Below are 16,231 nucleotides of genomic sequence, written 5' to 3'. Positions count from 1 at the left end.
TTTTATTTTTTTCAAATTACATTAGACACAAATATCTATGTGCCAGATTAGTGCCAGAGGAAGTCCACTGCCTGTCTTCTTTCTTAAGGCCTGTTCCCTCCTGTGAATTATCCAGCCACCCTGGGGCTTTACTTCTTGCAAAGTGGCCAGTCCTGCTTCTAAATGCCTCATGGAGAGAGAACTAGGGAATCTGATTAGTCTATTAGAAGCCTTATTTTCAGCGTCTGTTGCTTCTGTTTGCCATAATATGGCTGATGAAAGCTGTAAAAGTAATAAATAGGGTTGAGCATTGTAAAATGAAGAATAAAAAAAGGTTTGATTGAAACTTTGTTTTGAAAAATTTAAAGATTATCTTATCTTTAAATATGATTTATCTTTGAAGATATACATATCACAACTCTAATTGCAACAATGCTCTAATTTTTAGAATAAACAAAGGATGAATCAAGTGTTGATTTAGTGAAGGGAATAATTTTTCTAGCAAAATTTTGTGATAGCAAATTTTGACACCCTTCACTTCACACTGACTTTTATAGCAGAATCATACAAAGGTCATTTTGAAAAAAGATGTGAGGGCTTCATCAATTTTCCCGAGAGCCTATCTTAATCCTTTGATATTCAAATAATTTTCCTTTGGAAGAATTTATCCTCTTATCATCCTTGTTGTTTTTCTCATCGTTAATTGTTAACTGGTCCAACACTGGCGGATACTCATTTGGTTATGGAACAGTTCTCCAGAATCACTTTCAATGACTTCATAAAATCCTGCATCTTTTGCAAGATTAGCAATTTTACATAGCAACTGAAATGCATTTTATTTACATTGTATTGTTGGATGTTTACAACATCTACAATCAGCAAAATTGACTGGCTGAGTGGGAATAAATGCTGGTATTAAATTGGGAGGGCTATTTGAGTGGGGACTAATTTAGTAAGTGGCCAGTTCATTAGTGGATATCTTCCTGTTATGACCAATTTCTGCTTTCCTACACAACTTATCCACTATAGGGATTCAGATAATGTAATGAACAGTTGGATCACAAGGAACTTGTAGTATGCAGCTCTAAGTAAGAATGAAGTGTGTGTTGACGTGGAGGAATGTTCACAATGCATTGTTAAATGAAAAAAGTAAGCACCAAAATCAATGAACTGCGTAATCGTTTCTATGAAATAACAATAAATGTTAGTATATGCGTCAAAAACATAACTAAATAAAAACAACCTGGACGAATATAGTCCAAAATATTAGCAATTGTTTTCCAATAGGTATGTGGAAAATGGAGAAAGCCATCTAGGGAGCCTTATTTTTAATGAGTACTTATTACACTTTCAAAAACATTTAAAGATATTTTATACTAGTATAGTTGAGATAGGGCCAGAATAAAAAAAAAAAAAAAAAAAGGAAAAAGAAATGGGCTGTTATTACATTAGTGTCCAAACTGGGTTTTCCTAGCAAGAGCTTCTGTAGACCTGTTTTGAAAGTGCATAATAGGATTCTTCAATTTGAACTTGTTTTGTTATAAAGACCCCAGAACTCTTTCTCAAAATAACCAAACCACAAACATTGGCAGAGAATCTGTTATTTTCAAGGTACTGTGTTACATTTAGTGCCCAGAGGGATACCAGGACCTATGAGACTGCTGGAACCTGTCCTCAGAAAGCTCACAGTCTAGTTGAAAGGGGAGAAGCTGCTCAGTGGATGAGGTTGGCAACAACACTTGGTCATCAGTGACTGTGGTCTGAGCAACAGCATGATATGACGGGACAACTAAGAAACTGGCGCTCTGACTTCTGAGTCTTTGCTTCTACTTTGGTTTCAATGGGTCAGATACTAGATGAGAGTGAAAGATTTTACACTGACTATAAGGTATTAACTTTTAGAGAATAATGCAACTCTTCACCTCCATGGGAAGGGAAATTCACAGATTAATCCAAAGGTTATTTAGAGCTCCATCAAAATCTTGTGAGAGCTTCAGGGGTGCATTTGATGGGGATACTAATGAAGTGAGATGGTAAACAATGGACATGTATTTTGTTTCCATCTTCTGCCCTATTTTATGAATGAGGAACTTAAGACTGACTCAGGGGTACACTGCTGCTAAGACAGAATCAGGATTTGAACCCAGCACTATGACAGTTGAGCTGGCACTCTTAAGTTTTCTGACCCACTCCTTCCTCATTGCAGGCTAACCGTCACCTGGAAGGAAGAAATGTTCAGCGTGGTGCTAATTGATGTGTATATTTACTGTGAAGTATTACCCCAGGAGAAAAGAGGCAACCAGCTGCATGAATGGAATTTGGAGAAAGGTAATACCTCCTGGCAAACAACAGCAAGATCCATGAAATCTCTGTAGTCTTCCTGGATAAGAGTTTGCCAAGATTTCGGTAGACTCGGTCTTCCTTTCCACTCCTGGAAATAACCTCTTTAGGGCAGAGCTGAAGCACAGAACGCAGTAACACTTTCTCTTCTGCCTGTATTCTACCTAAGCAGTGGATAATTAGAAGTGCTTTGAGTTCTGAATTCAGCTGAAACAAAAAACACTCTAAATAGTTGCCATTAAGATACCTGGATTACAGACTCACTTTGTATGGCATCTTCAATATCTAGAATGAAAGTGCTTTCTCTGTGTTATATAACATAACCTAGAGTGATTAGCGTAGTGTGCCATGCTAGTTACCACTTAATTATACCAACTCATTCTGTAGAACACTTTGAAATACAAGGCAAGTACAACTGTCATTAGATTTTGAAAGTGAAGTGTTAGTTGCTCAGGTGTGTCCAGCTCTTTGCGACCCCATGAACCTCACCAGGCTCCTCTGTCCGTGGGATTTTCCAGGCAAGAATATGGGAGTGGGTAGTCATTCCCTTCTCTGGGGGATCTTCCAAACCCAGGGATTAAACCCAGGTCTCCTGCTTTGCAGGCAGATTCTTTACTGTCTGAACCACTAGGGAGGCCCCTTATCATTAGAGTTTAAGTTGGATTTATGACCCATTCTGGAAGAGTTAAAGAACCTTTAAATAGTGTATATTTTTAAAAGAAAAAACAAAATCACTTAACCTTTTAGGCAAAGTGTATTATGTATTAGCTTGCAAAATTGTATCATAGAAGAACCAAATGTAAGGAAAAAAGGTTTCAGTTCACTACTGTGGTCATTATGAAATTAAAGACAAATTATTTAGGTCACTTTTCTTGTTGCAGAGTGAAAACAAACTGCTTCTTACACCCACTCTTGGGACAGTACATGAAATCAAAAATACCCCTTTTATGGAAAATGCCTGGGAGTCATCGCCTTGAAAAATTTCTAAAAAATGTTCTCGACATCCTGAACAACAGGAAAATAACTTGTGGATAATGAGCTACACATTCTTTCTCTCCTTCTTTGCCTTCTTTATCTCTGAGAATGTAAGGACTTGGCATTAAACATTGCAATGACTTATCGACAACCTCAAAGTTCTATGAAAAAAATACGTTGCAGATTTGCTGAGAGAAGCATCAGAATCCGAAACATGACTGTCTCAGAGCAATTCTCTTTACTAGTGAGTGGGCCCAGCTATCCACCTGGTAGTCACAGCTTAAGCAAGGTCTTATGGTTCTCTTTATTTGTTACATCTGCAATAAATACTGCCAAAAGATAATAGCTTTGTTTCTTTGTGAAAAATGTCTCTGAAAAGAAAGTCAACTGCTAGTGTAGTGCTGAAAAGTGAGGGCATTTATTAATTGGCATGATTAGATTTAGATAATTCCATGATTATATTTATATTTAGATTATGTTAAAAATTAGATGCATGACATTGAAGGCCTCTTGCTCCTGTTGTTACTGCTGCTAAGTCGCTTCAGTCGTGTCCCACTCTGTGCGACCCCATAGACGGCAGCCCACCAGGCTCTCCTGTCCCTGGGATTCTCCAGGCAAGAACACTGGAATGGGTTGGAAGGCCTCTTAGTATACTTTTATTTTTTAAAATTTAATTGTAGTATAGTTGATTTACAATGTTCAGGTATATAGCAAAGTGTTTCAGTTATATATATATGTGTATATATAAGGCTTCCCTGGTGGCTCAGACAGTAAAGCGTCTGTCTGTAATGCGCAAGACCCGGGTTCAATCCCTGGGTCGGGACGATCCCCTGGAGAAGGAAATGGCAACCCACTCCAGTATTCTTGCCTGGAGAATTCCATGGACAGAGAAGCCTGCTGCAGGCTACAGTCCATGGGTTGCAAAGAGTCAGACACAACTGAGCAACTTTACTTTCTTTTATATATACTGTGCTTAGTATACATATATGTAAAATCAGTCATGTCTGACTCTTTGTGAGCCCATGGACTGTATAGCCCTCCAGGCTCCTCTGTCTATGGGGATCCTCCAGGCAAGAATACTGGAGTGGGTTGCCATGCCCTCCTCCAGGGGATCTTCCCAACCCAGGGATCAAACCCAGGCCTCTCGCATTGCAGGCAGATTTTTTATCATCTGAGTCACCAGGGAAGCCCATATATACACATAGATATTTAGATTTTTGCCCCTCATATAGGTTATCACATAGTATTAAGTAGAGTTCCCTGTGCTATACAGTAAATCCTTGTTGATAATCTATCATAGATATAGTAGTTTGTGCACATTCACCCCAAACTCCTGATTTAGCCCTCCCCACCACACTTTCCCTATGGTAACCATAAGTTTGTTTTCAATATCTGTGAGCCTCTTTTGTAAATAGGTTCATTTGTATCATTTTAAAAATTAGATTTCACATATAAGTGAAATCATATGATATTTGTAGTTCTTTGTCTGACTTACTTCACTTAGTGTGATAATCTCTAGGTCCATCAACGTTGCTGTTGATACACTTATAAATTTGAAGACAGCCTGTGTATTTCTCCTCAGACTGGCATGTTACGTCTTTGAACAGGTACAGAAAGACAACTTCTGGTTTTACCTCTTGGTTAAGAAAAAAAAAGAAGAAAATATTATATTGCTATGATCTTTTGGGGGCAAACACCTTTGGAAAACAAAAGTACTGTGTAACTTCTGGGCTCTGAGATGGCTGTGTATTGAGGGATGGGGGGCGGGGGGTTGCCATTTCCTTCTGAGATGGATATTTGGCGACAAAAGCTCTCTTTCCCCTAAATTGTGCTTTAAAAAAAATAATCCTCTATGGTTGACCTTGTTGTTCACCATTTGCAGCTGAGAAAGGGCTCCTTGTTTTCAGCTGAGAGTCCCATATATTAATCGCAGTAATCCCAGAATTTTACAAACCACATTATTAAAGTGGCTCCCAGCCAGGTATCATCAGACTATTCACAAGTGAAGAGCTGATGCCACCTTTGATACACAGTCCCCATACCCTTTTCCAGGGAATGTTATTAGGCATGTTAAGTTCTAACTTGGGCACTAAGACTCAAATCGCTTATTATTCTATACATGCCCCTTACTGGTAGTCAGTGAAACTCAGACGAGAATACCCTATCCAGGATTTGATTGTGGTGATACATGGCAAGATGTCAAGCATTTCCAGAGGTCTTAGATGTCTGGCCTATTGCCATCGGAGAGATAGTCTCTGCTTTTACAAAAAACTATTCTCATAACTGGTTCTAGCTGCAGTTCTTAGTGGTTATCTTGGGAAGGTGGTAGCATCATACAGTTGGGCCTGTAGATTCTGAAGAATCTTTGCTGCCTCAGAAGAACTCAAGGAAATTTTATTTCCAGACCTGGATGTGATCCATTTTTTAGAATCACTTGTTTAGCCTTGTTGCCTTGAGTCAAAATTAAGTGAGTGACTCTTTATGAAGCATGAACAATGCCAGAAACAAATTGTTAAAATGTTAATTTAATTTGGTTGGTTGAAGTTAGCATCCAGACAGTTTGGTTCACCTAAAAGTATCTGGGATTTATGATATTATTTTTGATCTGGAATAATTTTGGTCACATGAATGAGAGTTCTAAGGCAGTGTAGTTAAGAAGAGTCATCACCTTTGCTGTAGGTTGGAGACCAAAGTATGAAACATGCCTTCTTCAGAGTTGTTGATTTTGTACTTTTGGCAAACAATAAATTCACTTTTACAAGGAAGGTAAAAGTTAAAATCTATTTGGCTGGTAAGTCTGATTTTGTGTCCTTGGGTTGGGTTTTTTTCATCTGTTGTTTACTTGCCAACTTCTCTGAACGGAAATGCTCACTCTCAAGTAATACAGACCTTATTTTACTAGTCACCAGCAGGTCCACAGAAGAAATTAAAACTTTTCAGGCCCAGATAGCACAGGAGTATTATTTTTCTATTTGCTGAGATAAAATTCCAACTTTTGGATTGAGATCATACTGTAAATTGTAAGTAACATTTTAATGAGCTCTGTAGAGGAAGAGTGTGTTAGGCTGGTCGCCCACCACCGAAGGGCTGGATTTAGTGTTCCTTGGGTCATAATGAAACTAGTTTGGTGGTCTTTGCCTCCCCAGTCGACATTTTCCCACATTAGAAAACCAGCACAGGAGTTCCTGCAATTCCCTGCAAAGGACAATTGCAGTTCTGCCCAAAACCAGAACTGGAATGTGGATGGGATAACTGGAGGAGAAGTTAGAAGAGAATCCATACAGAGACTTTTAATCCTAAATTAAACTCTAGCCTAGATTTAGAATGAAAGGGAAAGGGGAAAATAATTGCATGTGTATTTTTATTTCTGTCTATATTCTGTAATCTCAAACACTATGTAAAGACATCTTGTTTCCATTTCCTTTGCTGTTCGTGTTCTTGACTCTGTGAGAATACATTTTCAGAAACATTGACTAGAAGCATGTGTTAACCTCTCTGAACTAGTAACTCCAGCTCCTGGGGCTATAGGACTGAATGCCCACATCTCAACAAGATTCCATGTGAACTGTACTTCTGTCTTACTTAACCTCTCCCTGATTTCAAATTCATCTTCTCTTAAGTGTGAAACTGCACTGGGCTCCTCTGTCCATGGAATTCTCCAGGCAAGAATACTGGAATGGGTACCCATTCCCTTCTCCAGGGAATCTTCCTGACTCAGGGATTGAACCTGAGTCTCCTGCATTGCAGGCAGATTCTTTACCATCTGAGCCACTGGGGAAACCCATCTTCTCTAACCAACTATTTAATATAACTCACTTGATCCATAATCCAGGCACAGACCCTGTTCCTACAGGAGGTCCTCTGTCAAAATAAGGGCACATCTTCATCTCTTCTTTTTTGCATCTGTCTATATGGAACAGTGAGACTCCCCTGGTGGCTCAGCAATAAAGAATCTGCCTGCCAGTTTGGGAGACCAGGGTTCGATCCCTAGGTCAGTAGGATCTCCTGGAGCAGGAACCCACTCCAGTATTCTTGCCTGGGAAATCCCACAGACAGAGGAGCCTGGCAGGCTACAGTCCATGAGGGTCACAAGAATCGGAAACAACTTAAGCAACTAAAACAACGGCACATGGAACAGTTAAGGCCTAATCATATACATCCGAATTTCCTATTACTGTTCTGTTTGACTGAAATATATGTGAACATTTAAAAGGGAGAGAGAAAATAACTCTTCAAATATAAGAAGCTACATTCTTGACCTCGATACCCTTCAACAAAGAGTATTCTTTAGGTCCTTTTTTCCTTTGGAAAGAGACACTAGCTCTAAATCCCTTAATAATTCTACTTGATTTAAATCTGACTTTAATCCTGCATGATAAATTAAGATTGTGTATCTTTTCACCTTTGCTTTTTGGAGTAATTTGTCTAACCCGACACCTGCATAAATAGATCAGCTCCTCTAAGTGATATGAAGGCACCGGGAAGAGTATCATTAGCTCCAAGACAGCTACCTTACCAGGGGGCACCCTGACCCCATGCATGCTTGAGGGCTTCAGGAGTGGTTTCATTTAGAGACCCACCCACTGAAGGAAGGACATCTGATTCCTCTGATTGCATGTAGAGTTGCTGGACAGCTGCTACAGGTCTCCTCTTACAGTAGTCCCAATCCGCCAAAGTCCTCCCACAAAAAACTCTACTTAGAAAGGGCTTCCCAGGTAGTGCTAGTGGTAAAGAACCCACCCACCAATGCAGGGGACATAAGATATGCATGTTCGATCCCTGGGTCAGGAAGATCCCTGGAAGAGAGCATGGCAAGGCAACCCCCTCCAGTATTCTTGCCTGGAGAATCCCATGGACAGAGGAGCCTGGCGGGCCTCAGTCCATAGTGTTGCCAAACAACTGAAGCGACTTAGCATGCATGCAGAGGAAGAAAGCATTGTCCTTGGGAGGATGCCAGGTAGACAGCCAGAAGGAGGAACCCTGAGGTCCGCCCCAACACAGTAATTCCCTGTAGCAGGATAATGTGCCTTTCCTGGAGCTGGGCCGACTTTGCCCTGAGGTTACATTTCCACACAAAGAAGCCTTTAAGGGTGCTGGTGCAGACCTCCACACTGAAGGTTTATGTCTGTCAATCTGAGAAAAAAAAGGAGGCCATAATAAAACTACAGGAGCCACCAGTAGGGGATTACAACTTCAGGATTAGTGGAGGTCTGCCTATAGCCCTGCTAGCTGCTGAGCACTGATCTAAGGACGAGAACAATAAAGCGAAAGGAATTTAAGTCAATTGACTGCTGGATTGCATGAGTAGGACTCAGAGAAGCGGGCACTTGCTGAGGGTGGCGCCTGATGCTTGGCCACTGCCATCATGTCACCCCAACTGGGCGACCCAGAGTTGGAGAGAAGGGGAAAGGTTCACCCAAGTCAAACGAGTTGAGCAGGACTGCAGACACCCAAGTTGGAGGTTGTGCTTGCAACAGCCAGAGCAACTCCAAGAGTAATTCAGATGATTCAGTTAATAAGAACAAATGCTACTTAAGGTCTCAGTGAGTGACCACGATAGGCAGAAAACCAGGAAATACAGCAGAAGGTGGACCGGCACACTGCAAAGAGACACAAGAGGGAGAAAAAAGTGGTGCCCTCTGGGAACTAGGCAGAGAGAAAGGTGGGGAAGTCACTGAGTGCATCAGACTGGCTGGGGTGGGGTCTGGGGGGTAAGGTGGGGGAGGGATGGGACAGCAAGTGGGGAATGGAGCTGAGAATAGAGAGGGCATCATTGCCACCTGTCCAGCATCTCCGCAGCCCTCATTTTGGCAGTGTGGCCCTGATTCTTGCACAGAGGCTGGTTGGACCCAGCTTGAGAGCTTCCTAAAATATCCTTGGGTCTGATGCAATATCACTTTGTGATGGCACTGCATTGCGATGCGGTGACAGGCTAACCTGGTGGTGGAGTAGGAAGGCCTTTTATGTCTTCATATGACCATGTCTGAGAGAGACCAAGTGAGCAGAAGTGTTCCCAAAGGGCAATGGGGCACTTGGAAGACTGGTTAAGTTCTCTGATGAGGAAGGAATCAAGTTCCCAATCCCCCACTCCCACTACAGAGAACAACCATGTTTGGAGAGCTCAGTCAGGACATGGAGACTCAGGCAGACCCCCAGGGCACCCTAAACTGCACAGGGAGCAGAGGAAGGGTTGTGCTAAAATCAACCTTCACCCTGAAGAAGGCAGAAAAAAACAAGATAGCTTGTCCCAGAGCATGCCCTCTGGGCAAAGGAGTTGGGTTGAGGAACTGGAGAAGAGACGGGCCTAATCTGGAAAAAGCCACCAAGAACTACCAAGAGCTGGCAGCAAGGTCCAGGTTGGCCTAGGTCTCCAAATAAAAACAATTTGCCTAGCTCTAGGCCAGTCCTTGTTCTGCATCATGATATGAAATTTGAAATGTGAATTAAACCTTGCAAAGGAATGTAACTCTTTCCTCCCTCCTCCAGTCCATTCTATCTTTCTTAGAGAGGGTGGGGTGGGTCAGAGGAGGAAGGTTTAACATTTTTGCCCCTTTACCAAAACATGGAAAGTGTCCCCATCACCTCTCCCACCATCCCTGCGCCCACCCCACCCCCTCCCCAATGCTAAGAGTGTTCAAAACTAAAAGCCGCAGCATCTTTTCAGCAAGTAATCAGCACAAGTTGAAAAGCACATGCTGTTGCATTTCTGATCAGATTGTATGTTAAGCAGGAAAATATCCCCCCCACTTTCCCCCCCTTTTTTTTTTTTTTTTTTTTGGCTAAATGCTTGTCTGTTTAAAGAAGCCACCAGGCAGTGCCTCTCACTTTGTCTTGGCAGGGCACAACCATCAGACGAAGTGGGAGGAAGAAACATTAACTTCAACAGCTGTTTCTTGACCCCGGCTGTCAGTCTTCCCAAGAATAAATTTTGGAGAGTCCTATTTGAAACAAAGAGGGAGTTTTGGGGGAGAGAAAAGTTGGTTGGTTCCAGGGCGGCCGCCCAAAGGAGCAGGGACCAAGATGCTGGCAGTTACCATGCAGCCTGCCAGCCTCGGCCGGGTGTAGGGGTGGAGCAAAGTAACTTGAAAGCTCCCCTCTCGGCGCCCTGTGCCTGCAGCTTCCCCCCCTAACGCGCGCCCAGATCCAGCGCCGGTGGTAAGAGCCGTAGCTCGACTACAGTAATTCCCCAGCTCGGGCGGCTTGAAACTGCTCGGGCTGAATAGCATTTGCTGTTCCGTCCGGCGGCCGCCTCCCGCCGCAGCTGCCGCGCTCCCTGCAAAGCAGCTCTCATTATCCCGGAAGTTGTGCTGACACTGTCTCGCTGCCACCAGAAGTTTGTCAACATCAAACTTCTCCTGTGTGGGGTACGTTCACCTTCCACGAGTATTTAATCGAGCCAACAAGCAAACAAACAAACCCAAATAAACCTGCCCGTGATGTCATGGTCTTTTTTTTTTTTTTTTTTTGCTTTTGCTTTCCTGGAAGGCTGGGGCTGGTAGGAATTTGCTGGTGGGCGCTCAGAGCGCCGGTAGGTTTCAGGGGGGGCTGGCGATCAGGGACGCCCCCCACCCAGGGTGAGGAGTAGGGAAGGGATTGGGAGGGCGTGCGGGAGATTGGAGCTGGGAGACGGGGACCGGGGCCGGGGCCGGCGGATGGGTCCTGCAACCTCTTGGCTGCGGTGGGTTTGGAGGATGCCCTGTCATGGGGCGAAGGTTGTTGCCTGGCGGCCCCGACCCCGCAGCAAAGGTTACCTGGACCAGGTGGCCAGGCGTGTACCGCGGGGGTTTTCTTCACTCCCGCTGCGCTCTGTACGCCTGCAGGACATTTCTACAACACCCCTTGGGGTCTTTGGAAATAAAGGGCATTAGGGTCATAAAATGTATTTTTGAGGCTTCAGCTGCAACATCAAAGAAATCCTTGAGATTTGAGGGCAGCACCTTTTCAGCTACCTTGATAAAACCGTTTGGTCTAAACTTAACTCCTTTCCCTAAGCCAGGTCTCCAGGTTTAGTTTGAGTTGCTCCTGGGTTTGGGTGTTTGTGGTTTCCAGTTGCTCCCCCGCTGAGACACTCCTGGCTCTGTCGCCGGGTGGAGGAGGGAGAGGAGGAAGAGGAGGATTGTGATTAACCCTTTCCGCCCCTTGCTTTTATCCGGGTACAGTTAATCCTCAGACTGTAGAGGACAAGGCCTGACTTGCCGAGTTTTGACCCTAGGCACTCATGAATTAGTACCCCTTGAGGGCTATGGGTTTTGGGGGAGGAGCTGGAACCTCGGACACTGATATTAACTTTATGTCTAGTTTGGGGAGGCCACACTCCTCCCAAACTAGATATAAAGACAGGGGAGATCCCAGGGAGGGTGCTGCTGTATGTCAAGTCAAATCAGGTATGGGCAACTGAGAGGGTTCAAAATCCCTAAAGCAAGCGGCAGCCCAAAGCCTGCCCTCTTGAATTGGAAATCTGTCCACTTGTGGATGCAGCAAAATTTTTCTGTATTCTTCAATAATAAGTCAGAGTGGATAAATACCTCTATAAAGAATATTACCCATTATCCAGTATGGTATTGCAGAGACGCTGATTTAATCCATTTAGGGAGGCAGGTACTCGATTTACTCTTGCTGGTAGACTGTTATTAACCATGTTTTTAGAAAAATTATATCTACAGTCACCTATGTTTGATAACAAGAAGCAAGACGGTCTCTCCTATTTTTCAAACTACCCTAAAGAGGAAAATTGTGCTAGTCCCAAAGGGCTAGCTTATCTTAAACACAAAACAAAAACAAAAAGCTAAAAATAAAACCTAAAGAACTGAGGTGTTTCTCTGGCACTGAAAGTTACTTTTGACAAACACAAATCAAACTGATTCAAATACATTTCTAGAGCAGCCAGCCCTAAAAAAAATTAAAAAATAAAAGCCACACACAAAGAAGTGTGTTTTCTTAAAAGTTTAGCTATTCACTACAATGACTTTTCCTTGTTGGTCTTGCCTCAAAAGTCTCCCTGAATTATTCAGACTTATTTTCTTTGGGTGGTACTTTAATTTTTATTTATTTATTTTTTTACAATCCACAAAGTACTACTCAACATTGTTGTACCTCAGTGTGGACATGAATCAAGAAGGACGTGTGGAGGATTCCATTTCCAAGTCCATGTGCATGAATTTTTTGCCCTGGCTGTTAATCTGTCCTGGTGTAAAAAGCCTGATTTACAAAGGCTGGAGGACTTTTTTGCAGAGCAAGGTTTTGTATGGTTTCCATGGCTGGGCTTATATACAAATAAAACTATTTTGCATTTCTGTCCACAATTTCCTAGTTGCACAAGGATAATTTTCAGAGTTTTCAGCTTCTAGTCCCTGAATGGGAGCGGCAAGCATGAGGAAACAATTTCTTTTTACAGTGATGTGAGCTCAATGCTCTTCTGGATTTAGTTACTTCATAAGGTAAATATCACTAAATGTGCGCTGAGATCTTTGGGGATCTAAGGTGGTGGACGGGTGAAAACAGTCTACTGTGAAATGCTAAAGAATGTCAAACAACAGAATTCGTTTACAGAGCTAATTGGGTCAACTATGGTACTCTTTTAAAGTGGAAATTAATTCGAACATTTGAAAAAAAAGTATTCTCAGTTTACTTTTGGTTACATTTAGGTTATTTTAGTCACTATGATTTTTAGAATTTTACCCCAGGAATTCAATTAAAATAGACCCTTCCGAAAAATGTACATTATCCAATGAATAACATCCTGTAGTGAAAATGTAGGTTTTAAACTTCATGCTAATTACATTTTTAAATAATGAAGTTCTTGTAATTATTTTTATTTAAAGGCATAATATCTGATAGACAATTGCCAAAGCTAACCAAACTGCTTTTAAAATTAATGAATATTAATGAAGTTCACGAATAGCACAATACTGCCCCTGCCTGCCTCAGGAAAACAAATGTATTGACTTCATTCTCCTAAAATAACAACCCTCAGTTACTGATGGTTAAAATAATTCTTATTGCTAAAAAGATTGTACATAATGCAATTTTTACAATTCATAAGACTTGGCCCTGTTTACTGGACTTCACTGGATCTCTTTCCAAAAGCTAAGCATATTTTATCTTTTTACCTATCTGAATGTTATTTTTTTAATTAAATTGCCACCTCAAGACATTTTGTTTTCATTTTTCTAAGTTCCCCTCCTCTGTCATATAAGTGGCTTTCATGAATGACTCAGGATTTTCAAGTCTTCATTTACATTTGCTACATAGATAATGGCATCATTAGTTAGCACCGCCATTCGTCTAAATTTGTCTTAAGCATAGTGGAAGCTGCCCATGACATTTTCCAATGAAAGAGACAAATGGATGTCAATCAACTGACCCCACCCATTTCAACCTTATTTTCTATGGTGTGTACATGTTTGTTTATATTTCTACCATAAAAATAGGCTATTTTTTGATCTGGATATCTGCCTGTTAAGGTAGCTTTCCCAGGCAGATCACTGTTGGCATTAGACTAAATTTGGAAAATTTAACACCAAATGAATGACAAAAGAAGAGAAACAGAATATAAAATTAATTATGGCAGAATCCATTCCCTAAAGATAAATAATTTTTGATGCTCTAAATTTCAAGATTCCACAGTTTTACTTCAAATGAATTTATAATGAGAAAGGCAAAATCATTTCAAGTAAGCCAGCAAATTTGGGTCAAAATGAAAGCAGTTCTGAGAGAGAAAGATGTTCCTGCTTCCCATAGGGCTGGTTGTAATTTTCTGTCTATTAACAAAAATGTATATGTATTTATTTTCTATTAATATATGTGTGTATATAAAAATACACACACAATAGTATACTCTAGTGTCCTCCTTATTTCCCTTTGTTTTTAATAACCAGTCCAATCTCTAGTGCTGTTTGGAAGGTGAATGCTTATTAGAACCTGATGCCAGTTTTAATCTGAGATTACTTTGCACTTGAAATCAATTGCTGTTTTATAATCTGTGACATGTTTTTACATGTTTAGAAGTGCTGCTGCTGCTGTAAAAAATTCTGTGTTGATATTATAATGAGTTTATGTGTTTAGCCAAAAAGTACGGTATACTAAGATTAGACAGTAAAGATTCTAAAATCCTAAATGGGTTAGTAAACTGTTGGTAATAATTATAGTTTTATGGGTAAAAAATATTTCTAACAGCTTAATACTGCATTAAAGTGCATTTTTCCCTAAAGTTGTTATGGAATTTCTTTGTCCATAAGGAATATTTTTTAAAAGTTTACCATGTAAACTTATTTGATTTGGAAATGCATTGGAGTGAAGCTAATCTTTATACCCAGGACCACAGACTGCAATTTCACTTACCATTATCCATGGCAGGATGTTTAATTTTACTCCTGTGACCTAAAGAATTTTCAGTGACTTTTTAAAAGTGGAAAGTGGAAAGTAGCTCCAGCTCATTGTGAACTTGGGAATTTGATAAATAATGCTCTAAATGAGCATCTACTCTGACTTGTAGTATAATGAGTAAATGTGGAAAAGCAGCTATCACCTAGACTGTAGGTTTAAAGTTTAGAATGTTCTTTTGGTTGTGGCTATAATCAGAGTCATCACGGCAATTACATTTGTCATGTAATTGGCAACATGTTTTTTGATCCATTAGTCCTTTTCCCCCCCAAAATTTGCAGAAGGTATAAATGCCTATTCTGCAAACTAAACTTGCTTTCTAAAAACCAGACTGGGCATCTCTTTCTGTTTACATATGGAAACCAAGAATCCTGAATTAGAAAAATACCTGGCTTTCTTGCTTAAGATTTTGGAAATAACATTAAAAAAATATATACATAGATGTATATGGAAAGAAAACTGCCTTCTTTTTGGAGGAAAGCAGCAGCCTTGGTTTTGTTTATAAACAGTTCAAACCCAGTTCAAAACTACTATTGGGAATTAGATATGGAAAGGTTCAAGCTGTTCTGACTTCAATTTTTAGATACGTAGCATATGTGATGACCACCCACCTAGTGGCTGAATACTGTGTTTACTTTCCTACAGTTTTCTGAACCCGTTCAACTTTGGAGATTTAAATACGGCATAAATCTCTGTGCTTAGGAACCTGATGTGGGAATCCCTGCGTAGCAGGATCCTCCAGCCTTGACTCTGGTTCTTGTCAGTTTTTGTCTCTAAGTCACTGCTTCCTTCTCCATCCCACACACTTGACTCTTCTCTTCCTCTAGGCCATCCTCCCTGTAGTGTGCCTCACTGGGCCTGGCTGGAGTGCCTAGAAGGCAGTTGTTTAATGGCTGTACTACATCCTGGGGGTACAGTTGGACAGATTTAGCCTTGTACACAAGCTCTTTAAGGCTAAAATTAGCCACGTGTTTTTTTTTCTTTCTTCCCTTCTTCCTAAAGGTTATATTTAATCAAAGGATCTTATGTTTGGGAGAAGTTCTAGAAGAGGCTGATAAGCTGAGGTTGCATTCAGGTTCTGGTTCCTGAAGAATCCACAGCCTAGGGCCCAAAGTCCCTTTAAAATGTTTCATGATCGTTAGAGGGCTCCGAAGGAATCCCTGAATGACTTTAAAAGTCCTTGGCCCCCTCCCTTCTCATCTAACCAGGGCTTGCAACCACACTGGGCCCATTGCCTCAACAAGGGCATAAAGAAGTTTGGAAAGCTTGGGGAGGCTTGGAAAAATGACAAGGATGGATGTTTCTCATCCCACTGTTTCAAGGAGAAGATTGGAGGACAGGCGGCTGAAGGGACAGATACCCGGTGCAGACACTTGACAACTCCTGGGCGGTGGGCCAACCACCAGGCCGAGTACTGGGCGTAGCTCCAGAGCCCGGGCCCATGCCCAGGGCACTCAGTGGTTTAAAGCTGGCATGAAAAGAACACTCCTGCCAGCAGGAAACTGAGTTGAACAGATTGGGAAAGAGCAAAAATGGGCTGCCCAGGAGGCTGTCT

At 41.5% G+C, this 16,231-nt stretch overlaps 1 long non-coding RNA gene across 1 annotated transcript in view; it reads left to right on the top strand.

The window, feature by feature from the left end:
* The window catches only part of LOC120863310, a 39,610-nt gene that overhangs the window by 7,925 nt on the left and 15,454 nt on the right, over window positions 1-16,231 (top strand). The window contains exon 3 of the long non-coding RNA XR_005720966.1: window positions 2,186-2,307. This is a non-coding gene — a long non-coding RNA (uncharacterized LOC120863310). The remainder of the gene's footprint in view (window positions 1-2,185; window positions 2,308-16,231) is intronic.

The sequence above is a fragment of the Oryx dammah genome, unplaced genomic scaffold (assembly GCF_014754425.2).
Source record: "Oryx dammah isolate SB20612 unplaced genomic scaffold, SCBI_Odam_1.1 HiC_scaffold_5, whole genome shotgun sequence".
Lineage (NCBI taxonomy): Eukaryota > Metazoa > Chordata > Mammalia > Artiodactyla > Bovidae > Oryx > Oryx dammah.
The sequence above is the reverse complement of the archived record's forward strand: the minus strand, read 5'-3'. Positions and strand labels throughout refer to the sequence as shown.